General features: G+C 41.2%; 1 protein-coding gene across 2 annotated transcripts in view; it reads right to left on the bottom strand.

The window, feature by feature from the left end:
• Ms (Myosuppressin) overlaps window positions 1–26,057 on the bottom strand; it is a 330,651-nt gene that overhangs the window by 193,183 nt on the left and 111,411 nt on the right. The gene's annotated exons all lie outside the window — the stretch shown is intronic.

Below are 26,057 nucleotides of genomic sequence, written 5' to 3'. Positions count from 1 at the left end.
GCATTGCCATTCACCATAGTCAACATTCTCGTTTAAGCACTTGTTCCAACGGTACACCAAGACAGCGATGCCAGTTTGGAAGAAATCTGCGTCCATTCCCTGAAGCCACGATATTTTGGTATGCTGAACGGCCTTATCGTCATTGATCGCTTACCATCCAGGTGCTTCCTCAACGGTCCACAGAGATGAAAATCAGTGAGTACCACGCGGTTCTATAGGGAGGATGGTCCACATGGTTTATTTCCTCACCAGGGGAGTGACAATGAACGCTGCTAGTTGTTGTGACACTCTGGAGCGTTTGGGAATAGCATATCACAGGAATATTTTCTCATCAGGCGTCGTGTTGTTGCACGATAATGACAGGCCACACGGAGTCACGCAGTAATTGTTACGGCGCTTACGGTGGGAGATTCTGGACCATCTGTCAAGAGCAGCTATCATCATGTGCTCATTAGTGATAATGAGGAGCATTGGAGAGAGTAGGCATCCTTGGCGGACTACTTTCTGTGTTTTAAAAACCATCAAACATATTACAAAGAATTTTGACAACTACTTTTGTTTCCATCATAATGTTTTTGTTTTTAAATTTATTTTATGTTGCACCAACACAGGTAGGTTTTATAGCGACGATGGGATAGGAAAGAGCTAGGAGTGGGAAGGAAATGTCTGTGCCTTAATTAAGCTACAGCCCCAGCATTTGCCTGGTGTGAAAATGGGGATCCACGGAAAACCATCTTCAAGGCTGCCGACAGTGGGGTTCTTTCTTTTTGCTAGGGGCTTTACGTCGCACCGAGACAGATAGGTCTTATGGCGACGATGGGATAGGAAAGGCCTAGGAGTTGGAAGGAAGCGGCCGTGGCCTTAATTAAGGTACAGCCCCAGCATTTTCCTGGTGTGAAAATGGGAAACCACGGAAAACCATTTTCAGGGCTGCCGATAGTGGGATTCGAACCTACTATCTCCCGGATGCAAACAGTGGGGTTCGAAGCCACTATCTCCCGTATGCAAGAATACAGCTGCACGCCCCTAACCACGCAGCCAACTCTCCCGGTCATAATTGTTTTATCAACCAAATGAGATGGATAGGAGCTCCGAATCGTGAGTGATGCTTTACTCTAAAAAGCAGATGATTAACCGAAATTTAAACTCCCTGTTTTTCTCAATTAGCTGTGGAATTTTCAATAGATGTTTCCATTGTCCTAGTCTTTTTCTCAAATCCTGGTTGCTCTGGAGAAATTTACGGAACAAAGAAATCGTGAAACTTTTATTTCAACATATGTAGCATAATCTCACTAGCATACGAGATCATGGCTAGAGTCCTACATTTGACACACTTAGATAGAGAAAGAAAGTGTGTGTGTGTAAACTGCTGGTCGTTGGCCAGATTTTATTGCACCAATGTCACCCATTCAGCAGTTATGTTACCACAGCGTGGTGCTTTATACACACTGGATGTTAACTGTACATCCGTTGGTTGTGCTGAAAAATGAAATGGCGTATGGGTTTAGTGCCGGGCGTGTCCGAAGACATGCTCGGCTCGCCAACTGCAGGTCTTTTGATTTGACGCCTGAAGGCGACCTGAGCATCATGATGAGGACGAAATGATGATGAAGACGACACATACACTCATCCCCCGTGCCAGCGAAATTAACCAATGATAGTTAAAATTTCCAACCCTGCCGGGAGTCGAACCCGCGAACCCTGTGACCAAAGGCCAGCACGCTAACCATTTAGTCATTGAGCCGGACATTGGTTGTGCTAGTTCATCCTTATACAAATCCTCGCAATGCTCCTTATATTTATGCAATACAACGTTCACATCGTTCAAATTACGTGTCTCACTGCGACGACTATGAGCCTAAAATTTATTCACGAATTTATGTAAGATGATGGTAAGTTAGATATACAAATGAAAATAGACATACGGAGTGAGTGGCTTCGCGGTTTGGGTCACGTAGCCGTAAACTTGCATTCGAGATGTAGTAGGTTCGGACTCCGCTGTCGGCAGCCCTGAAGATGATTTTCCGTGATTTTCCGTTTTCACTCCAGGCAGATTCTGAGGCTCTACCTTAATTAAGGCCAAAGCGACTTCCTTCCCATTCCTAGCCCTTCTCTACCCCATCGTCGCCATAAGATCGCGGTGCGACGTAAAACATAATGTAATAATAATAATAATAATAATAATAATAATAATAATAATAATAATAATAATAATAATAATTGATTTATGTCCCACCAACTACTTTTTGTGGTTTTCGGAGACGCCGAGGTGCCGGAATTTAGTCCCGCAGGAGTTCTTTTAAGTGCCAGCAAATTTACCGACACGAGGCTGATGTATTTAAGCACCTTCAAATACCACTGGACTGAGCCAGGATCGGACCTGCCACGTTGGCGTCGGAAGGCCAGTGCCTCAACCGTCTGAGCCAATCAGCCCGGCATGTAGAAAGTAATAATCGTACCCTAAAAAGATAGGTCTTACGGCGACGATGGGATAGGAAAGGGCTAAGAGTGCAAAGGGAGCCACCATGACCTTAATTAAGATACAGTCCCAGAATTTTCCTGGTTGATTATGGTAAAACAGGAAAACCATCTTCAGGCCTGCCGACAGTGCAGTTCTATTCCGCTATATCCCGAATGCATGCTCACAGCTGCGCACCCCTAACCGCACGGCCAACTCCCGCGGTACTTTTAATTTTATTCTACCGGGTAAAGAAGCTGACATTCATTGGGGAAGCCTATGGCTGAGTTTTAATTAGATCCTTATAATAAACTCCAAATGTGTCACCAGAAATATTTTACCTGCCAACATTGTAACTTGGAGAACCGAAAGGACTTTTTCTTCCATCCATAAAATATCCAACTACCTCTACCTATGACACTGGAATCCAGAGGCCGACTGATCCACAGAGCGAGCTTCAATAATGTGTTCAGAGGGCAGATATCCAAGATGTTCTATACATCTCAGTATAAACTTGCCGATAACTGGAACTCTTTCTCCTCCGACCTGGAACCGTGTGTTCAAGAGCTAGGCTAGCCACACACAATCAGACTCCACTTGTGAGTCATTATCATTTAGATTGCACCCGACTTCCATGAACTGGCCATCGCACTGTTTGCACAGAGGGTTCATGCAGTTCGCGGGTGCCACAGTTGGACGTAATAAAATCTCTGATAACTTGATACGAGACTTAGAAGAAGAGTAATAGACGTTTGGCCTTCACGTGCGATAGATGATTACTGTACGGATGTCATTAAAGGAAACTGGGACCTGGTAAAACATATCACACCTAATAATTATTCGTAGGACTTGGATTTCTATGAAATAAGAACTCTGGAAGTATGCATATCTTAGATTAGGACTTACAAGACGCCAAAATAAACTGGCAGAAAATGAAATCCCAACAAGGAGTTGTGATAGATAAATGAAATTCAGAAGGCGTTTTTGCGTACTTGAAAGACGACGCCTATTCAGATTTGCGTGCTAGTCTACGAAGCTTGGTGCTAGTACCGCCATTATGATCTTACAAAGCAAGTTTAAATGTGCGCTCCACACGTCGTGAGCGTTCAGTGTTGACGTTATGAGGTAAGTGTGAGTTAAACATGCCCTTAAGGACTCGAAGAAGGCAGTATCAGCAGCTTACTGAGTTTGAACGAACCCGTGTACTAGGGCTGTTCTTTCCGCGATATTGCAGAAGGGCTTGGCAGGGATGTATCAACAGAGCATCGGTGTTGGCAATAATGGATACTGTCTCAAGATGACCGGGGTCCGGCCGCCTACAGATCACTGTGGAGAGGGAAGACCACCGTACTAAATCTGCAGCAGCCAGCAGAGTTTCACTTGGTACCAGAATGACAAAACGAACTGTAAAAATCCATTACTTGAGGAAAACTCCTAGCCAGATGCCCTGTAGCGTTCATGCTACTAACTCCGAATCACTGCCATCTGAGACTTCAGTGGTATCAAGCTAGAGCTTACTGGAGATCAAACTGAAGATCTGTTGTGTTCTCAGGTGAGAGTCGTTTATGTTTCGGTGCTAGTGATGGCCGCGCGCGAGCTATCAACGACTTCAGCGAGCATTCGTTGAACATACTACGGTACAATAGTCTTTGAGTGAATATTCGTTGTCTATATAAAATCTATGATAATCCATCATGCCGAGACGGAAAGCGAATATAGGTTGTCGTACATTGCGTTCGAAAAAGTGCGATTATCACGCAACAATGAAACTGACCAAAAAAGCGATTCTCGAATGTTACAGGACAGGGAAAGAATGACTTTACAAAGACAAAGGGAGTTATTTTTCTCCAAATTCACTTCCCAGGTTCAAGTATATTACTCAGTATTCACAGCAGTCAGTAGTGAGGAAGCTGTTCATTACCCTACAGAAATTCAAAATTCCTTATATCCTACCGGCTTGCCAGCACACAAGCTGAATTTTAAGTGGGGTGCCTATTATATTGTTGCGTATATACCCAGCAAAGTTATGCAATGGGAAGCGATTGGTAGTGAAAATATTGAAAATGTGTGATTGAAGTTACCAATTTGACTGGCTGTCGCACAGGATAAGCTGTACTAATACCGACAATCCCTATGATTCCTTCGCATTTGCCTTTTGATTTCAAACGGAACAAATTCCCAGTTAGTTTAATTTGGCTTGACAATAAACAAATCACAGGGTCAGACACTTAGCGTGGCCGGGGTTAATCTCAGTGGGGAATGATTTTCTCATGGACAGCATTGCGTGTCTCTTTCAGGTATTCCATCAAAGCCGAACCTTTTCATGTTAATTACTGGAGTAAAAACGGCTAATGTCGTGTACAAGGAAATCTTGTAGGTCCTCGCTTAAAAAGTAATCTGACCGGGCGTGTTGACCGTACGGTTAGGGACACGCAGCTGTGAGCTTGCATCCGGGAGGTAGTGGGTTCTAGCCCCACTGTCGGTTTCCCTGAAGATGGTTTTCCGTTGTTTCCCATTTTCACACCAGGCAAATCCCAACGTCGCCATACGTCCTATCTGTGTCGATGCGACGTAAAACAAATTGTCTTCTTCTTAATCTGTTTACTCTCCAGGGTTGGTATTCCCCTCGGACTCAGCGAGAGATCCCACCTCTACCGCCTCAAGGGCAGTGTCCTGGAGCGTGACACACTGGTTCGGAGGATACAAGCATGGGGAAGGACCAGTACCTCGCCCAGGCTGCCTCATCTGCTATACTGAACAGGGGCCTTGTGGAGGGATGGGGAGATTGGAAGGGATAGACAAGGAAGAGGGAAGGAAGCGACCGTGGCCTTAAGTTCGGTACCATCCCGGCCTGGAGGAGAAGTGGGAAACCACCGAAAACCACTTCCAATATAGCTGAGGTGGAAATCGAACTCACCTATACTCATTTGACTTCCCGGGGCTGAGTGGACCCCGTTCCAGCCCTCGTACCACTTTTCAAAATTCGTGGCAGAGCCGGGAATCGAACCGGAGCCTTCGGGAGTGGCAGCTCATCACACTAACCACTACACCACAGAGGCGGACAAAACAAATTGTAAAGAAATAAATTAATCTGTCGCATTAAATTCATAAGTGCTCCCATGCGAAGCCGGGGCGGACGGCTAGTTCGATTTATAAAGAAATAAATTGCCTATCAATAAATTTTCCACAAATAATACGAGAATTATAACGAAAACATCGGCAGCTTGTGGCGATGCTCGGCAAAGCGTGAAGTCGATATGTTCTTACACAGTTCGAGTCCCGTTGGTGGAAACAATTTTCACCATCAGAATGTTGGCTGGAAGCGTAAGAGAAGAGGTGGTATTCAATTTCTAATCACTAGATTACGTGCCGAAAGCCTGGATTCAGCTCCTAACCTCCACGCAATGTTCATATGGGGTCTGAGCATCTGATTCTGTTCACTGTGATTCGTCCGTCGGATAGGGACGTAAATCCTAGGGCAATCCACTTGGTGCTATTTGATAGGAGCAGGCTATTAGCCGACACCCGATTTCACCTTCTCGCTACCTCATTATCATCACCATCATCCCGTATCCAGGTGCTCAGGACACCTGTGATCTTCATAAATGCCCTCGGACACTCGCGGCACTAAAATCCCTTAAAAATTATGAATAAATTGACTGTTGTAGCAGTAAGGCAATCATTTGATTTCAACGAGTAGGTACTTGGACAAATTGTTTTACGGATAAAATGATAAGATGACAATTTAATCTGGCTATTATAACATGGATGAATTCCGCCTCATTCGCTGAATAGTCAGCATTGAGGCCTTCGGTTCAGTGGGTACAGGGTTCGATTCCCGGCAGGGTAGGGGATTTTAATCGCATCTGATTAATTCTTCTTGCTCGGAGACTCGGTGTTTGTGTGTGTCCCTAAACTTTACTCTTCATATTCACACAACACACTACACTACCAACCACCACAGGAACACGCAATAGTGATTACATCCCCCATATAGGGTTGGCGTCAGAAAGGGCATCCGGCCGCAAAACAGGCTCGTATGCATATGTGCTAATCGGTTCACTCCCGCAACCTCACAAATGTAGGAAAGCCGTGGTAGAAAAAGGATTGTAACATGAATGAAGTATCTACGTTCTTCTCGGATAATGAATGGAGTAAGGTCATGCCATGTGTCGTTAATGGAATTAAGCAATTAAATTGAATAACAACACTTCGATGGATCGAAACTGCTACTGCATATCTGCGCAAATAACCGAAATATTGACGCTTGCCTGTTCAAAACAATGACCATCTTTCATTAACGCATCGATAATTCGTGTGATTGTACGGTTGTTGTGTTAACATGAGCATAATTCACGCTCCATCATAAAACACATTATAAGGTTGGTATTTGTCAGGAGTTTTAGTAATAATAATAATAATAATAATAATAATAATAATAATAATAATAATAATAATAGTAATTTATTGAGGCTATTGTAGCCTGGACGCAGCTAGGTTTGCCAGATTTCGCGATCGCAAATAAGGAACACTTCAGTTGAGGAGTTTCTGTTAGGAAAGGTGTGGGAAAAGAGCAACAAACGTAAAATTAAAGGCACATGGAATGCACCTGTGATAGGGTTTGGCACAATTTTTAAGGAATTACATCTTTCCGGTCTGGATTGCTCATTCCAATCGATAATATTCAATTGCTGTAATGCAGTACGGTTCCATGGCTGAATGGTTAGCGTGCTGGCCTATGGTCACAAGGGTCCCGGGTTCGATTCCCGGCAGGGTAGGAAATTTTAACCATAATTGGTTAATTCCCCCGGAACGCGGACTCATCATCACGACGCGCAGGTCACCTGCGTGCCTCAAATCAAAAGACCTGCACCTGGCGAGCCGAAGTCCTCGGACATATCCCGACACTAAAGGCCATACGCCATTTTATTTCATTGTGATGTATGCGGACGAAATACGTATATTTTTGGAAGTGGAAATAGCACCTTTCGAACAATCACCCCTCAATGTTAGCGCCAAAATAAAATTCCATAGACATTTAATGAATGAGGGAACACAGCAAGGTTGTATTAACTAATAAATATCGGTAATATTAGTGAAACGTTTATTGTATTATTAAAACCCAATAATGCGTCACTCTTTAGATTAAAATATACATTTCACAAGTATTATTCTTTGTAGATGCAGTTTGCAACAATTTCTTATTCAACAAAACTTTCTCCGAAAAGTAACATTGATGTACATTACTTTTTATGAAATCTACAAACCTTCCGTTTGGGTCACCTCTCAATGTTATTGTCATTAGTGAAAATACAATTTCAGTAAATACATTCGATGGAAATATAATTTATACAAAGTTATTAATAATAATAGAATTTAGTGCAGCAAATGGCCAAGAAATAAATGCAATATCGTATATTGCTCATTCACTACAAAATGAGGTCGACGACGTAGTTCTTTCCGTACACTCCCGAAGATGGTACCCATCACAATTTGCAAGTACAGTCGTGATGTCTTGTCGCATATTTTGTGATAGAATGCATGCACAGCAAATCGCGTCATGATATGTCGCAGGTCATAATTTGGACGTTGCCAGTCTTGAGTCATCGCAGCATCCGTGGTGTAAAACGTGCTCCATATTTCTTTCTTCTTGTCGTGTAGTTCTTTTACGCACTGTGATACACAGGTGGAGAATGTAATAGCATTCATTCTCGAACATCCTCTATACAGAAGCTTTCTCTCACCAGCTCATATACCAACCGTGAGGAGGTAAATTTAGATACGCTGAGTACTCTTTTTAGATAAATTACCTTCATCTTTTCCAATTCCAGAAGATTGCTCTTACAAGGAAACATCGGGAATGGGTTAGTAGCCGATCGCGATGAAACTTGGAAAACACATGGTGGTACACGTAAAAACGATGTCGGCATCAATTTTGGGTACCAACATTCATTAGAGCGTTAACTACGGGGCCTAAGAGTTGCGACATTTCAAATTCCGCGCGATCAGTGATGAATACCTGCTAACGCCCTAATGAATGTTAGCACCAAAAATTGATGCCGACATCGTTTTCACGTGCACCTCCATGTGTTTTCTAAGTTTCATCGCGATCGGTGACTTACTCATTGCTGAAGTTCCCTTGTTAGAAAGATGGTCCCATATTAGATGTAATCCGTAACTCACAATAGGCGAGATCTTCACTCTGAATAGCTTTATCGCTGTATCCACTGAGGGGTTGCTTATGTGTAAGATGCCGTGCATGTGAAGTGTGAACGAAAGATTAATGACGCTCGCATCCTTTAAATACCTGGGAATGACACTACAGACTACAAGAACCACATTCGCACTTAACACAAACTTAAGTACTATCGAAATGTTCTTCAGTTGTTCTGAGCCAATTAAAACTCGCTTTCTCTGGTATTTCTTTACCAACTCCGCCCTCCTCAGACTATTTCAACAATTATTTTACAAGTTGCTTTACGTCGCACCAACACAGATACGTCTTATGGCGACAATGGGAGAGCAAAAGGCGGCCGTGGCCTTAATTAAGGTACAGATGCCTGGAGTGAAAATGAGAAACCACGGGAAACCATCTTCAGGGCTGTCGATAGTGCCGTTCGAACCCACTGTCTCCTGGATGCAAGCTGACAACCACGCGCCCCTAACCGTACGGCCAGCTCGCCCGGTATTTCAATAACTCTGAACACATGTCATCCATATTCAGCTTTTCCTGTAAATCTTCTGTCCGATCCATGGCTAATTTGTTAGCGTGCTGTCGTTGGGTCTCAGGGGACCCTGATTCGATTCCCGGCAGGACCGGGAATTTAACCATCATTGGTTAATTTCGCAGGCACGGAGACTGGATGTATGTGTCATCATCATTCCATTCTCATCGCGAAGCGCAGGTCGGGTACGGGCGTTAAAACAAAAGACTTGCACTTGACGAGCCGAACATGTCCTCGAACACTCCCAGCGCCATTTCATTTCTAAAACTTTTCTCCGCTAACTTTAAAAACATTCTGAACTGAGGATAGTTTTCTAGAGTTATAAATAGGGTTTGTAAGTTTATGACCTAAATAAGTACAAAATATGGAAGCAAATATGTCCTAAAATCTAGCTAAATATGACCCAAGAAAGATCAAATATGTTCTAAGCATTGTAGGGATGGGTAGCAAGTGTTAGAGTATTACTAATATTAAACGTGCCAGGAAGTGATTAGCGATAATACAGCAGACACATTTAATCATGCAAACTGACAGAGCTACAGTAGGTACATTCAGTAGTAAGGCGCAGTTCTCACTTTTTCCTAAATTGAACAAAAAAACAACGAAGTATTAGCATGTTTTTTAGTATCTATCGGCGTACAATCGTACAGCACCTCCTTTCTTTTCGGAATCGTGCATTTTGAACCTGCTACCTGTCTGTTTCTGGAAAAGAAAGAAAAATAAATATACTGCAGTCTTTTGAAATCCTGTTTTATTGTTTGTTTGGTAGACAATCTTGTTAAAAATGGCTCCTCGATTTGAACAAAAATACTCAAAAAATGACCTTAAATACCAAAAAGTGATTTCCCCATTCTTTGCATCTATATATATAAAATTGGATGTTGGTATGTTTGAAGCTAATAGACTCAAAAACTACTGGGCCGATTTCGCTGAAATTTTCGCAGTTTTTTCTTATTACATCTGAGAGGGATTATGAAGAGGTTTGAACGAAATCTGATTGGTAGGTCGGCACTAAGGGGTGCAAAATAAAATAGGGGAAGATAAGCAAACCTCAAGACAAGTCCGATCAGCGGGTTGCCTACACAACAGCATGTGAAGATTATGATGTGTTAACTTCTGCTTTTATCTGCAAAAATTACTGTAGGGGCAAGAAACCCCTAGCACCTCTAAAGGAAGGGGGTGAAACTTAAAAATACGAAAATGGTGATATTAGTGACGAATTCATAGTATTTCGGGTAGCTGAGATGAATTGTGACACTCTGAATGCCGTTTAAGTCAAAGTTCGTTCCCAATCGGTATGGTAAACGTATTATGACGTACTGTTTGGGGAAGAAAACTGTAGGGTAAGACACAAATACGGGCGGGATCATACAACTGAAGATGTTACAGACGTCAAAATTGGTAATTGGAATCTTCTTTAAAATAAACACATTTTTTTTTATTTTTGGAAAATCCATAAACTATATTATCGGTATTACATGTTCATAAAATTATTGAAATGGGCAGGAGAAACAATATGACTACGACAGATGAGTTATGTGAGCTATTTATAAGGAATGTTGTCGAACAGCGCACGGGTCCACTAGTATTATATATGCACACTGGTACCACCAGCACACTGCCAAAGGCACTGTTTTGTACTCTATCATAAACGCGGTCTTTTTTCAATAATACACCAATGTCTAAACATTACAATGATTTGCTTCGATCATGTCAAACATTAAGACGTGCGAAGAACGTTGGTGTGGCGCCAGCTGTAGAGAAGACGAAGGAAGGTTAACTCTGATTTTATGGTCATGCCACGCGTAGTTAGCAATACTTTTGTAATAAAAACAGCCCTCAGAGTAGATTCAGGAGGACGTTGGTCACGAGGGAGACTTCCAAAGCGATGGATGGGTACCATCCTGGAAGACATACGCTTGAATCCACAAGATCTCCAAGATCAGGACAAATGGTGAAAATGTAGCAAGAGAGCGGCCACGTTTGCCAGGATAAATGCTGATAAATGCTACTTCAACACCTGCATTTAAAGTTGTAGTGTTCCGTTAGTTTGTATTTTGTACCAGTCAATGAACTGACAAGCTTAAATAAATAACCCATAATATTTATGGGGTTAAAAATATTGTTTACAAAGTTTTTAAACCCCTCTCTTGCACAAATGCTGGGCAGGCTTAATATTTACTGTAACAGCCTGTAACAAGAGAGCCCATAATTGTTATTAGTGTTATTAATATATTGTGTGTCTATTCCCTATGGTGTTTGATAAAGGCCTCATTAATTTGTATCAACTCACGCCGAACGTTCTATTTCATACAGTGAAAGGGGAAACACGATGCCAGTTTTCCAAGCAAATGTGAATATTTTCCAGGATTTTTTTCGTTAAATATCATCTATTTCTTGTTTACATCTCAGTTTTAGTTCAACTTTCATAATTTCATAACAACTATAATCTAGTAAGCTTTATAAACTTTCGCAATCCATCCTGAAATCTACTGTGTTACTTCACACCTCATATACACAACTTTTATTGCAATTACGATATTGTTTGTGTTTCTACAATTACTTAGCTTAGTAACACTGACACCATTTTTTCATTAAAATGGCTAGGCTAGTGTTCTAAGTGTTATACTTCGTGCTTCGACAGACTTAAAAAGTCTATAGTGGAAAATTACTCACCTTTGGTTTGTATTTTCAGCATTATATTGTCCCAGTTCTTTATGTTCAAAAGATATCAATTTATATAGAGTTTAAGAGAGTTTAGTTTAGGTCAAGATAATAACCTGCATAGTTTACTTAGAGAGCTGATTATTGTGTCTACTAGTATAAGGAAAACGGTTGGGGGTTACCCATCTTCCGTGCATTAATGATTCTGATCAGTGGATTTATTTAATTAATTTATTATTTATTTTATTTAAGAGCTCCTTAGCCGAGGTGACAAACACGTGGTCAATTCACGTGGAAGTAAATGGGTCTCCGTAACCCTAAATCTAAATGTAGTTAATGGGACGTACAATTAATGATATTATTATTATTATTATTATTATTATTATTATTATTATTATTATTATTATTATTATTATTATTATTATTATTATTATTATTATTATTATTATTATTGTCCAAATCCTTCAGTTCAGAGGGTCACGGGTTTTATTCCCGGCCGGATCAAGGATTTTAATTGCGTCTAATTAATTCTTCTGTCTCGGGGACAGGGTATTTGTGATTGTCCCAACACTCTCCTCTTCATACTTAGACTATACGCCACACTACCAACCACTACAGAAACACGCAATAGTGATTACATCCCTCCAAGTGGGATTGGCGTCAGGAAAGGCATCCAGCCGTAAAACAGTACCAAATCCATATGTGCAGCACAGTTCGCACCCGCGACCCGACAGGTTTGGGAAGAAAGCCTCACCAATGTGACCGCGACACGAATTCCGACCAATGGATGTGCAGTTTTCGAAATAAAATGTTACGTCTGTGTGGTTCGGATTTCACATAAATCTGCAGTTTCTGTGACCGTGTTCACGATCGAAACAGTTAAACAAAACTGCAAGCTCTGGTTATAAAGAGAGAGTTGACCAAGGGAGGTTAGTCAAAAAATTGTAATATTATCAGGATAATCGTACGGTCGTAGTTACGGTGTTGCATACATTTTTATTTCTGATGCCACTGAAGCTGCCTGCGTGTCAGTTTCGACGTCCCATTTTACTCTATCAGAGAAACGGATCTCTGTTGGGCGACCTATAGCTGAGTTTTAATTAATTTTGTAGAGTAAACAGAAAATGTTTCGCGAGAAATAATCAATAACACCATATTATGGCATGGATTGAAAACTTACTTTTCTCCGTCCTTCGAAAATCCTACTGCTTCTGTTAATTTTGAGTGATCCACAAAAAAGCATACAAGAAAGGTATGAGTTATGTTATGAGTAAGGCAGATAATGCCTTGTACTGTTGTTCTTTCATAGTCGCAAGTTTTTAGCACACAAACGTCTGTGTTAATGAAACCTGATTGGCGCAACTCAATTTGCCTCCTTTTCATGTCTCTTTATTCTGTTCCTTAGAACACTCCTTTTTTAGACACTTATATTTAAATAAAAGGCAGGCGTTATTCGAAAAATTCTTTTACCTGTAATTTACTTCAAACATGCTCTTAGAATGCGCCGTCGAACTCTTTGTATCATGATCTCGAGAGCTCCACTGATTGTCTCACTTTTCTTCAAACCAGACAAATGCAAGTTATGAAAGAGAAATATCAGAGCTTCTAAACTATGACAGCTACCATACTTTTTGTTCCCCAGCACTGTGTTTCAGCATCCCTGTCGGCTACAAAGGATACAGCTGTAGCTCGGCAGGAATAATCTGTGGCTGGAAATCAAAGGAAATGAGAGACCTAGAAATGTAAGAAAAATATACGTATTGAACATTGTTGGTTGAATGAATTCTTTGCAAGGCACCTTCAGAGCGATAGTCTCTCTTTCTTCTTCATGGATAAATAACTTTTTCGGCCATGAACTTGGCAGCTGGGATTTATTTATATCGTGTTGTAAGCAGAGTTACATATAAATATGTACAAAAATGTCTATAGAATATAAATAAATTGTGTACCAAAAGGTTCATACCGTGGTTCACCAGAAATTGCTTGATGATGCTTGTTGCGAACGACGAAACAACATATCGGCCGCACATAACAAAGTTCAGTTCCATAGGCGCACAAATACAATTTTGAAACAAATCAAATGGAGGACCAGACTGCCCCAAACGAGCAGACACAAACACATCACTCACAAGGTGATTCAAACATTTATTACACATGAATAAAACACTGCATATTTACACATTATGTACAACAATTCGGAGGTACACCAAAACACGTGTACTGCTGCCGGTCGCCATGTTCAGTGTGTGTGTATATAAAACAATAACGCAGCAGCACATTGCCAACTGTTACAAAATGAAATGCGGCAGACGAGTACCAACACAAAAGCCGCAACATACTCCCCCCTTTGAGGGATCTCAACACTCAAAATCAAAGTCAAGTGTTCATGTTCATCACAGACAAATGAATAAAAAATAAACTCAGATACAACATATACAAATATACACTATACAACATCCTTGGGCAATGGACACAATTTCACTATGGCACGGCGCAAAAGACCAGTTTTAGTCTTAACACTGACCACACGAGTAATATTGTCACAACCAGGATGGAGCTCCTGGATTATACCAGTTTTCCAAACCAGAGGAGGAAGGTTATCCTCTCTTAGAAGCACTAAATCTCCCACAGATGGAGTCCACTTTCCTACAGAAGACCACTTACGTCTTTGTTGAAGTGATTGTATGTATTCCTTTGACCACCTCTGCCAAAAATCGTGATACAGCTGTTGCACCAAATTCCATTTAGTTAGACAGGAGTGGGAGCTGTTGGATATGTCTGGAGAGGGGATAGAGGTCAATCGTCTCCCTACTAGAAAATGTCCAGGTGTCAAATAGCATTGATCATTGGGGTCGTCAGTCATTGAACAGAGAGGTCTCGAGTTCAACACAAACTCAATTTGATACAAAAGAGTACTCAGCTCTTCAAAATTAAGAATGCATTTTCCTAGGGTCCGCTTTAAAAGTGATTTTGTAGACTTTATTCCAGCTTCCCAAAGCCCACCGAAATGAGGACTGGAAGGTGGAATAAACTTCCAATTCACATTCAAATTAGATGAATATTCCTCTATTTCAGTAGAGCTATCCTTAATAAATTTTAATAACTCATTGTTGGCTCCAACAAAATTTGTGCCATTATCACTCAAGATTAGATTTGGAAATCCTCTACGCGCCGTGAATCTTCTAAATGCGGCGAGGAAGTCCTGAGTCGTTAGACTCTTCACCGTTTCAAGATGTATTGCCTTAGTGACAAGACAAACAAAGAGAGCAATGTACGCTTTAAACTTTATCTTACTCCTCGGGTTATCACCTTTTATGATGACTGGGCCACCATAATCAAGAGAAAACAATTGTGAGGGTAAAACACCTCGAGACAAGTGGTCAGCTGGATTGCTGTGGGTAGGTACGTGCCTCCAATCTGAGACTGAAGTGAGGGATTGAATTTCAGCAACTCTATTAGCGACAAAGGTTTTCCAACAATTGGCGGGTTTCTGTAACCAACACAGAACTATCGTGCTGTCAGTCCAGCAGTATGTTGAGAAAGGAATGTGCAATTTCAGCGATTCAGTGACCTTACTCATTAGGCGAGAAAGCAATAGAGCAGCACAAAGCTCTAAACGGGCAATAGATTGCTGTTTTAATGGAGCAACTCTCGATTTAGAAGTCAACAGGATCACTGATACCTCATCATTATCAGATACTGTCCTAATATACACACAAGCACCATGGGCAGCTTCTGAAGCGTCAGAAAAGCCATGGATTTCAATAACCTTATTCTTAGCAAAGGTCATTACATTTCTTTGCACTCTGAGGTCATTAAGCAAGGGGAGCTCACTGTAGATAGCATTCCAGATTTCAATAATTTCAGATGAAGGTTCTAACACATCATCCCAATCAATTTTCAACTGCCAAAGAGACTGCAGGATAAGTTTACACTTAACTACGGCACATCCTAACAATCCAAGGGGATCAAATATGGAAGCAATGATAGTGAGAATGCTTCTCTTAGTGACTTCCTTAGGTGCTTTCTTCAAGTTTATTTGAAACTGAAACTCATCACATTTAGGATGCCACACGATACCTAATGTTTTAATAGCTTCATCCTTAGTGAGGTTACAAGGTGACAACATTTCTCTATCCTCTACAGGGACATTGGCAAGAGCTTCGGGACAATTTGACGTCCATTTTCTAAGATGAAAATGTGCACTATCAAGCACAGAAGAGATTTCTGATTGAAGCTCCTTAGCTTCTTTAACTGAACTAGTACCTGTCAGCAGGTCGTCAACATAAAAACAAGAGCGAATTATCTCTGATGCAGTGGGGTGAGATTCCTTGTGTTCATCAGCAAGTTGAACTAGACATCTCGTGGCAAGAAAAGGGGCGGAACTTGTACCGTATGTGACAGTAGTAAGACGGTAGTCCTTGATTTCTTCATCAGTAGATTCACGCCACACAATTTTCTGAAGATTTCTGTGGTCAGGATGAATTAGCACACATCTATACATCTTAGCAATGTCAGCCGTAAGAGCAACAAAATAGGTTCTGAACCTTAAAACAATGGACAGCAAGTCAGGCTGAATAGTAGGACCAACCATTAACATAGAATTCAATGCTATCCCATTTGATGATTCACAACTTCCGTCAAAAACAACTCTCAACTTGGTTGTAGTGCTAGAATCCTTGAGCACACAATGATGGGGCAAGTAAAAGCTTAAAGAGTTAGAGGTCTCTGGAGGTGCAATTTCCATGTGACCCATTTCACTGTATTCACGCATGAAATCTACATACTTCCTTTTCAAGTCTGGAAGCTTAGCAAACTTATTTTCCATCTGTTTGAGCCTTCTAAATGCATTATGCTTAGACTCAGCCACAGGTGGCACTTCAGCACGAATAGGAAGTTTGACAACAAACCTACCAGAATCATCTCTTTGAACACTATTCACAAAGTGTTCTTCACAAGCCCTTTCTTCAGGAGTAAGAACTGGTTGACGAAGTTCTTCAAGCTCCCAAAACCTTTGGAGTTTAGTGTCAATAGAATCAAGTTTTACAAGATTAGCACGACGAGCCTTGGCATTATTCTTAATGCATGACTCAGGGAAAGTGCCTGATAGCACCCAACCAAATTCGGTATCTAATAAGGCGGGATAACCCTTCTTATGCAAAATATTAGAAGACACAATTTCATAGTAGACATCAGCACCTAGCAAAATATCAATAGTAGAGGGCTGATTAAATGTCCTATCACTCAAAATAATATCATCAGGAATAACCCAATTGGAACAATCAATTTCCTGCGCAGGGAGTGGACTTGTGATTGTGTTCACGACTGCACAGTTCAACTTCAATGTATAATCTGATACATTTGAGAACAAAACAAGGTTACATGTGGAACTTACAGGAGACACATTCGAATTGCCTATACCAACAATAGGTAGACGACAAGACCTAGTACGGATACCAAGCTTCTTGACAAGATCAGAAGTCACAAAGGATAATTGACTCGCAGAGTCTAACAAAGCTTTAACTAGTATAATCTCTCCTGAGCTATTTTTTATTCCTACACACGCTGTGCTCAGCAAAACATTAGAACCTAGTCCTGAAACAACCTTCATAGCAGTGGGTGAAACAATTGCAGAACTTGTAGCATTCATATTATTGTTATTATTGGGACTTGCTTGTTCCTTGTGAACCAATAAGTTGTGGGGCCCATTACACTGGGAGCATTTGTTTTGCTTACAATGTTTAGAAACATGAGAAGCGGAAAAACAGAGATAACAAAGTTTATTTTCCCTCACAAACTTGCGACGGTGATCAATGTTTGCTTGTTTGAACTTCCTACAATCAGAAATGCTGTGATTATCAAGTTTGCAAAACCTACAATTCAAGGAAGTGCTATTGTTGGCAATGTGAAGGGCTTTTAGGTTGGATTTTAAGTCTCGTTTTTGCTCAATAACAGGTTTCTTGCATTCTGTTAACTCTAATGTTTGACATTTTCTTTCCAAGAAATCAATTAAATTATTTAGTGTGGGAATATCAGTAGAGGCAAATTTGTTTTCCCATTCACTTCTATGGTTGGACTTGATCTTACTTAGAATCAATTCCTGCAGCAAAATTTCATGTAGTGGAACCTGACCCTCTAAATTGTCAACAGCACTAAGATTAGATTTTATTTGGTTTATCAATTTGCGATATTCAACGGAAGATCCACTAGTACAATTATGGAGATTGAGCAAATGTTTTACGTGCTGTGAAACAATCAAGCGTTTGTTATTGTACCTTTCATCAATTAAATTCCAAGCAACAGTGAAATTATCAGCACATATGGATAGGTTATCTAACAAATCCCTGGGTTCGCCTTGAAGAGACGACAATAGGTAGTGTAGTCTTTGCACATTGTCAATGCGGGTATTGTTAATAACTAAGCTTTGAAAGGTGTTCCTGAAACTCAAATATTTTGTCAAATCTCCTTTAAAAACAGGCAATTCAATGGGCGGGAGCTTCAAGCTACAGTTGGACCGAGTAGAGTTATCAGAAATAATGGATGCATTGCTTGGACTTGTGGGTCTCTCAAATGAGCAAAGCAATTCTTGAATCCTAGCAACTATTGCATGATATCTGTTTTCAAATTCATCATGCTCTCCAAAGTGAGTTTCGCTAGATTTTGAGTCTAATTCACATTCTAGATACTCCCTAACAATGCTGAATTCCTTCCAAATTTCTGGCAGCCTATTTTGCCTAGAAATTAGTTCGTGATGGTTGATGTTATCTTGCTTTAAGTAATTTTCAAGGTGAGTTAATGACCTTTTAAGTAGACCACGTTTTTGAACAGCCTTTGCTTCGGATTCAAACACCATGATGAATACCGGTAGTTCAGGTAATCAATTATTGACAAGATAACAATAGAAATCAATCTTACAACAATGGTGACTATACAAACAATAAGCCCTATATTCAGTGCACTGCATTCATTTTGCATTGTTGAAATGAGTGACAGTCATTGAATGGAACCAACAATGTAGGTAGATGAACAAAAGCATAAAATAACGTATAATAAACCACGTACGTTCTAAAATATACAAAATACACAAAGCAGCCCAACAAATTATTAGCACGAAATCGTATGATGCCCATGAGAAGTCAAGACAAATCTGTTATTCTATACACGGAAAGTGCTAGCAGTAGGGTTAGGATATCAGGCAGGATGTCCACCCTAGTCAAGATAGGAACAATAAAGACAAATGGAACAGACTTACAGTACATGGCGGTGCTGTATCATCAATCATCACTACCACTGGAAACACTCCTTGGCTGGAATCACATGCCCAAAGTGACTGGAAAGTCCAAAGGATGACGTCTGCGATGTAATGTTCACTGGAGTCCAAATTCCAAGTAGCATTTAACATCTCGAACATCAGGGTATCAGATAAAGGCTGGCGTAAACAGCTCACAAGAACAAATGCAATAACACGTGGTAACTTCCACAGATTGTTAACGTGCGATATCAAAGCAGTTCCAAAACAATGTAGACTTCGTTGAAATCTCAATATGACGAGTTCAAACATTCGCAGTAATTAGTATTGAGCACGATATTCTGGTGCTTTTGTACAATAACTGTTCACGATGCTTTTCGCGCCAAGCTCGTTGCTATGTTCAAACGGCGATTGCAGGCAGCAATTCATGACGATAACAATTTTTAGGTGACTAGCATAATGTTCAAAGTTCACAATGATTCTCATCGCTGCCCGGAAGGACCAAAATTTTATGTTGCGAACGACGAAACAACATATCGGCCGCACATAACAAAGTTCAGTTCCATAGGCGCACAAATACAATTTTGAAACAAATCAAATGGAGGACCAGACTGCCCCAAACGAGCAGACACAAACACATCACTCACAAGGTGATTCAAACATTTATTACACATGAATAAAACACTGCATATTTACACATTATGTACAACAATTCGGAGGTACACCAAAACACGTGTACTGCTGCCGGTCGCCATGTTCAGTGTGTGTGTATATAAAACAATAACGCAGCAGCACATTGCCAACTGTTACAAAATGAAATGCGGCAGACGAGTACCAACACAAAAGCCGCAACAATGCTTGTTGTTTTAAGGGGCCTAACATCGAAGGTCATCGGTCCTTCACCAGACATTAGCAACGTCGAGTGCATTCCTTGTCGCCTCAAGCAGCTCCTCCTTAGTACATGTGGCAAGACAAGGATGACAATCTAGCAAATGGGCCGTAGTCTGCACTTCACCGTAGCCACACAAAACAGAATGCACAGAATATCCCCACTTGTGCAGATTGGTCTGGGACCTAATAACACACGAGCGCAGCCAATTTAGAGATCTCCAAGTCGTCCAGAACTCCATATGTCAGTTGGTAATTCTACACGTGGTGTTTTCCATTGTCCAAGATGCTCAACCCTGGCTCGCCACAAAGTGAGTCTTGCGTGTTGTTGTATTCCTTCAAGTTTTAGTGTGGTCTTCAAGAAACTTTTGCGTAAACTAAACCAAGATGGTGCTGGTTGTAGTCCATACAGTGGATGAGGTTGGGATTATAATTATGTGGTCTTCTCCTTGCGGGCTGCTACCTCACATCGGGTATCAGGAGTTGCGATTCAAGCAAGATAGTGACATTTTTCTCGCCATGTAGGTCTTAAACAGTCTATGATGCGACACGTTTCATTGATTTCCACGTCAACTTATTTCGTATGGCAAGATCTGTACCATACTGAGCAAGCGTACTCTGATATTTTCGGGTCTTACAATGTGCCAGCTTGTTCCCTTCCCATATCATGCTCATGTACCTAGCGGCCTATTTACTGGGATGAAAATTGGTTCTAGCTACAGGCCTTCCACACACATGACTAGATATCGAGTGCCAATAGTACAGTTTCGGCCTTCAGATCACTGATTCTAAGATTGCAGAGATAAACGGATTTTCGATGATGATGATGATGATTTATTTATTTATTTATCGTGTCAGAAGTACAAAGTAAGAGAGACAAAAAATAAAAAAGGTAATTTTAAATATTGGTTGACCAAAAATTGGCCACGACAAGCGCATTTGGACTTGCCCTCATTAGATCTTTAATGGTACAAGTGGCTGGAGAAGATGGACACAGTAGAAGATGCTCGTTAGTCTGCTTAGTACCACACTTGCAGTAAACTGTCTCCACAGGAAGGCCCCATTTCTGTAGGTTGGTCTTGCATCTCGTGGTGCTGGAGCGTAATCGATTGAGAGCCTTCCATGTTGTCCACTGTTCAGAATGTCCAGGAGGAAGTTCTTCCTTTGGAACCATCCATTCTCTCAAATGTTGACATTTTTCCCGCCACATTGAGATTCTTGCTTGTTGTGGTGTTCCTTTAAGAGCTTCAGTGGTTGTCAAGAAGCTCTTTCTTGATTTCAACCTAGGATGTGCTGGTTGACAGGCATACAAAGGATGGGCTTCCATAGTCATAGCCTTGCTTTTCTCATGCCTAGCAGCAATCTCACGTCGGATTTCGGGTGGTGCTATACCAGCGAGACAGTGGAGTTTATCTATGGGAGTAGGTCTTAAACAACCTGTGATAATACGGCAGGTGTCATTTAGTGCTACATCTATGTTTTTGGCATGGCTGGACTTATGCCACACGGAGCATGCATACTCAGCAGTGGAGTAGCACAGTGCTAACGCGCTTGCTCTCACAGTGCAAGGGTGAGCTCCCCAGGTGGTGCCTCGAAGTTTCCGCACTATGTTGTTTCTGGCAGACACTTTTTGTTTCACGTTTAGGCAATGTTTCTTATACGTAAGCGTACGGTCCAGAATCACTCCCAGATATTTTGGAGTCGAACAGTGTTGAAGAGGGATTCCTTCCCAGGTGATTTGTAAGGTTTTAGCTGCTTTTTTGTTATTGAGATGAAATACACAGCTATGAGTTTTGGCAGGATTTGGCTTCAAGTCATTTTCATTGTAGTAGTTCGTAAATTCTTTCAGAGCTTTGGATAAAGTCTGTTCTACCTTTTCAAAACAGTTGGCCTGAGCAGTGACTGCACAATCATCAGCATAGATAAAACTCTGGGTACCTTCAGGTAGAGGCTGATCGTTAGTATAGATGTTGAATAACAGTGGTGCGAGCACACTGCCTTGCGGTAACCCATTCTTCTGTGTTCTCCATCTGCTTCTTTTTCCCTGAAATTCCACAAAGAATCTTCGGTTTTGGAGAATATTTTTAATGTTGCACATTAGATGGAAGTCTTTGGTGATGTCATACAATTTTGTTAGAAGAAGCCGATGGTTGACTGTGTCATAAGCTGCAGAAAGATCAATGAAGACAGCGCCTGTAATGAGCCGATTCTCAAAGCCATCCTCAATATGCTGTGTCAAGTTTAATACCTGTGATGTGCAACTTTTTCCTTCTCGGAATCCAGCTTGCTGTGGAATAAGAGACGACTCCACCCTTCCTATCAGTCGCTCAAGAATGAGCCTCTCCAGGACCTTGTACAGGTGACAGAGCAAGGAAATAGGCCTATAGCTTTTGGGATCCAGCCGATCTTTGCCTGGTTTAGGAATAGCAATGACTCGAGCCTTCCGCCAGATTTTGGGAATCTTGCATTCTTGGACACAGATATTCATTAATTCCAGTAGCCATCGCCTCGTAACAGGACCAAAATTTTTGATCTGCTCTACTCGAATGTCGTCTAGTCCAGCTGCTTTTCCCAATTTGCACTTCCTCAGTGCTGATTCCAGTTCAGCTTCAGTAAATGGTGGAGATAGTATGTTGTTCTCTTGGTTTGGCTTCCGTGTTATTGGTTTCTTATCTAGCTTTCTAGATCGGGTTGATTTTCCATTTACTAGCAACTGATGGGCAATTTGATCTGCCTTTATATTAGCATATGTGCTGGCTTGGGTATTGTCATTATTGAGACGACGTAAAAGTCTCCAGGCCTTCTGACTGCTCCTGCTCATGTCACAATCTGTCATTAATTTTATCCACTCATCCCTTTTAGCCAGTGATACTGAGGAAAGAACGCTTTGTGCAAGGATTGATGTTTCTTCGCTAAAAGGATCAAGTTCATATTTCTTGTAATATTCTTCTAGCAAAGTGGCCGTTTCAGGTTTAATGCCTTTGATAAAACTGGTTCTGCAACCTCTTGGAATTGATGCCCTTGAAGAAAATTGGACGATGTCAACAAACTTGTCGTACTCTTCAGGAACAGGAGCGATGCTCAGAATCTTCTCATCCAATATGCTGGAAAATCTTGCCCAGTCAGCCTTCTTAAAGTTGATGATGATGATTGTTGTTTAAAGGGACCGAACATCTAGGTCATCGGCCCCTCGGATTTTCGAAGGACAGAAGTTAAGTTATTTCGCTCTTTAAGCATGTGAAGTGATAACTAGATTCACTAGGAGAGGCCATTTTAGATATGTAAAGTAACTCTTAAATGTAAGCCAGAGTGGCTCGAGCTGTATATTGTAAATATTGACATGGGAAATAAGGGAAAGAGCACGTTAGATATAGGTGTATGTTATTGCTATTTGTATTTATTCCGGTTTATGTTGAGTTAAGATAGAGTTGTATGGGTAGATTCTTCGTGAAAGATCTACGGGACTGCTTGCCACTAGTGGTGAAACGGTAGAGTGGATTAGACTACAGCCAGCATATGCTAGCATGTTTTGTTGCATGTTGCATGAATTTCAGCTGTGAGAAGACGCAAGGGGACGCTTGTCAACGTCGAAAGTAGAGTAGGGTCTTTAAGTATGGTGGCAGGCAAATTCATGGATATGTACCGGTCATCGATCCGAGGTTTATTTATATGTGAGGCTAGAGAATTGCCTTTGGATATTTACGGCGCTGAGATGCTAAGAGATAGGCTGTGAAAGCCGTGATGTTATATTTCGAGCCGTGAGGATGATAAGATAATGTACCAGCCTGTTAAATGTGAGATTATGTAAGGCTGTGAGCCGTATTTCACTGGCCAGATTTGTGTGCTTATTCTGTAGCACCGAGAATGTTGTCAAGGCCGGGTGCACCATTTACTCTTGTCGCAGGTTGTCGGCGATCCTCGACTCATCTGTACACTGCTCAGAGAAGAGTAGTGAAGTTTTTACAAATGGTCCCGTTATGTTTGTGAATTGCCTATGCCACAAAGACCTAGTTAGTTGTTATTTCTGTTGCCAATCAGCTGATTTCCTTACCGTGTCAGATGCTATGCTGCATCTACATGAGATATGCGGCGTCCAATGAACGGATATGTTGGGTTCTTGACCCGACAGCTCTATCAACTTTAGTGTATATTTTTTGTGTGCTTCATTTTCCAGGTTTTGTTTATTTCATATTGTGTTTTTTGTATGATGTATTCACTGTGTTATTTATTTGTTGTGATGTTGTCATTTGTTCGGCAATGGGGAGACATAGCCCGATGGCTGTTTTTGGGAAGAGAGATTCTGACCCTATCTGTGATCATGGGTTCGGACCCATACGTTAGAGTATGTGACCATTTCGGAAGGGTGATTCAGGGTGCTCAACAAGTATTTTATATGTTTGTGTCCGAGTGATCAGGAAAAGAACTAGGGACTTAACAAAGCGCGCAACCACAATATGTAAAATTTAAATTATTCCATGCAACAAGAAATTCTCTTAATATCTCGGGTTCGTTACGCGCATTGTTTGAAAACGATTTGTTTAATAATTATAATTTATTTAAATTCGTGTCAATTTCTTTGATTGACACGACCAACGATCGGTTGTTTTATTTGATATAAATTTTTGGTTTAGAATGGTTTCCTTTTATGTTTTTAGTTTAATAAATCAATTCTACCCGATTTCTTGAGTTGTCATTCACTAGATTTATATGTACGTATTACCTGTCCATATACTTTGGAGTATTTTATAGATAGATATTTTCTTTTATTTGCTTTTTGACCTTATTTTGACGCACCACGCGCTTCTACGACTGTGTTAGACCGAAATTAACAATAATGTTATTTTCTTTACGTCCCACTAATTACTTTTACGGCTTTCGGAGGCACCGAGGTGCCGGAATTTAGTCCCGCAGGAGTTCTTTTACGTGGCAGTACATCTACCGACAAGAGGCTGTCGTATTTGAGCACCTTCAGATACCACCGGACTGAGCCAGGATTGAACCTGCCAAGCTGGGGACAGAAGGCCAGAGGCCGAAATTAGGACATGCTACGGTACAATACAATTCTTTGTAAAGCTGTTTAATTTGATCGTATTATTCTTGTTCTGTATTTTAATATAAGATATTTGTAGCGTACTGGAATCTGAATATCAACATAATTCACTTGTCAGTGTTCTTATAAAGACAAGCCATGCATGCGCGCACCACAAGCGCACCGTCGTTACGTTCTATTACAACTTTGTAACTACAACCCTCCCCCGTCCATTGGCCTATTTTGGCTACGCTACAGGTATTGGGACAAGCACAAACACCCATTCCTCAAGTCAGAGAAGTTAAGCAGACGTGATTCAAACCCTCCAACTGGCCGGGACGCTTTGAACCGAAGGCCGACCTGCTGTCTGTTCAACAATGGAACCTAACATCCAGTCCACATTGGAAGAAAGCACCGAGATCATTTATCCTGATACACGTTCATGGAGATTGTATTGACAAAGACTCTTGTTTCATGGGGACATGGAGTGAGATCTTAATCATCGTCAGTTTAGTGGGCCGGGCTGATTGGCCTCCTGACCCCAACTTGGCAGGTTCGATCCTGGCTCAGTCCGGTGGTATTTGAAGGTGCTCAAATACGTCAGCCTCGCGTCGGTAGATTTGCTGGCACTTAAAAGAAATCCTGCGGGACTAAATTCCGGCACCTCGGCGTCTCCGAAAACCGTAAAAGTCATTAGTGAAACGTAAAGCAAATAACGTTATTATTGTTATTATTATTACTTTTTGGTGACTGCGAACCACGGTCTCAGTTTCTCAAGCCAAGAGCTGCGGTGTCTAGCTACAATCACTGGAGAGTGATGGAAAGGTTCAACATTTCAAAAAATGAAGGTATCAGTAAAAGAAACAGTAGAGTATGGTAAGTGTGATATCTCAAACAATACAATTCACGTTACGTCGCACTGACACAGATAGGTCTTATGGCGACGATGGGATAGGAAGGAGTTAGGAATGGGAAGGAAGCGGCCGTAGCCTTCATTAAGGTACAATCCTAGAATTTGCCTGGTGTGAAAACGGGAAACCACAG

Source organism: Anabrus simplex, chromosome 3 (assembly GCF_040414725.1).
Source record: "Anabrus simplex isolate iqAnaSimp1 chromosome 3, ASM4041472v1, whole genome shotgun sequence".
Lineage (NCBI taxonomy): Eukaryota > Metazoa > Arthropoda > Insecta > Orthoptera > Tettigoniidae > Anabrus > Anabrus simplex.
Note: the sequence above shows the minus strand (reverse complement) of the source record. Positions and strands in the feature narration are given on the sequence as shown.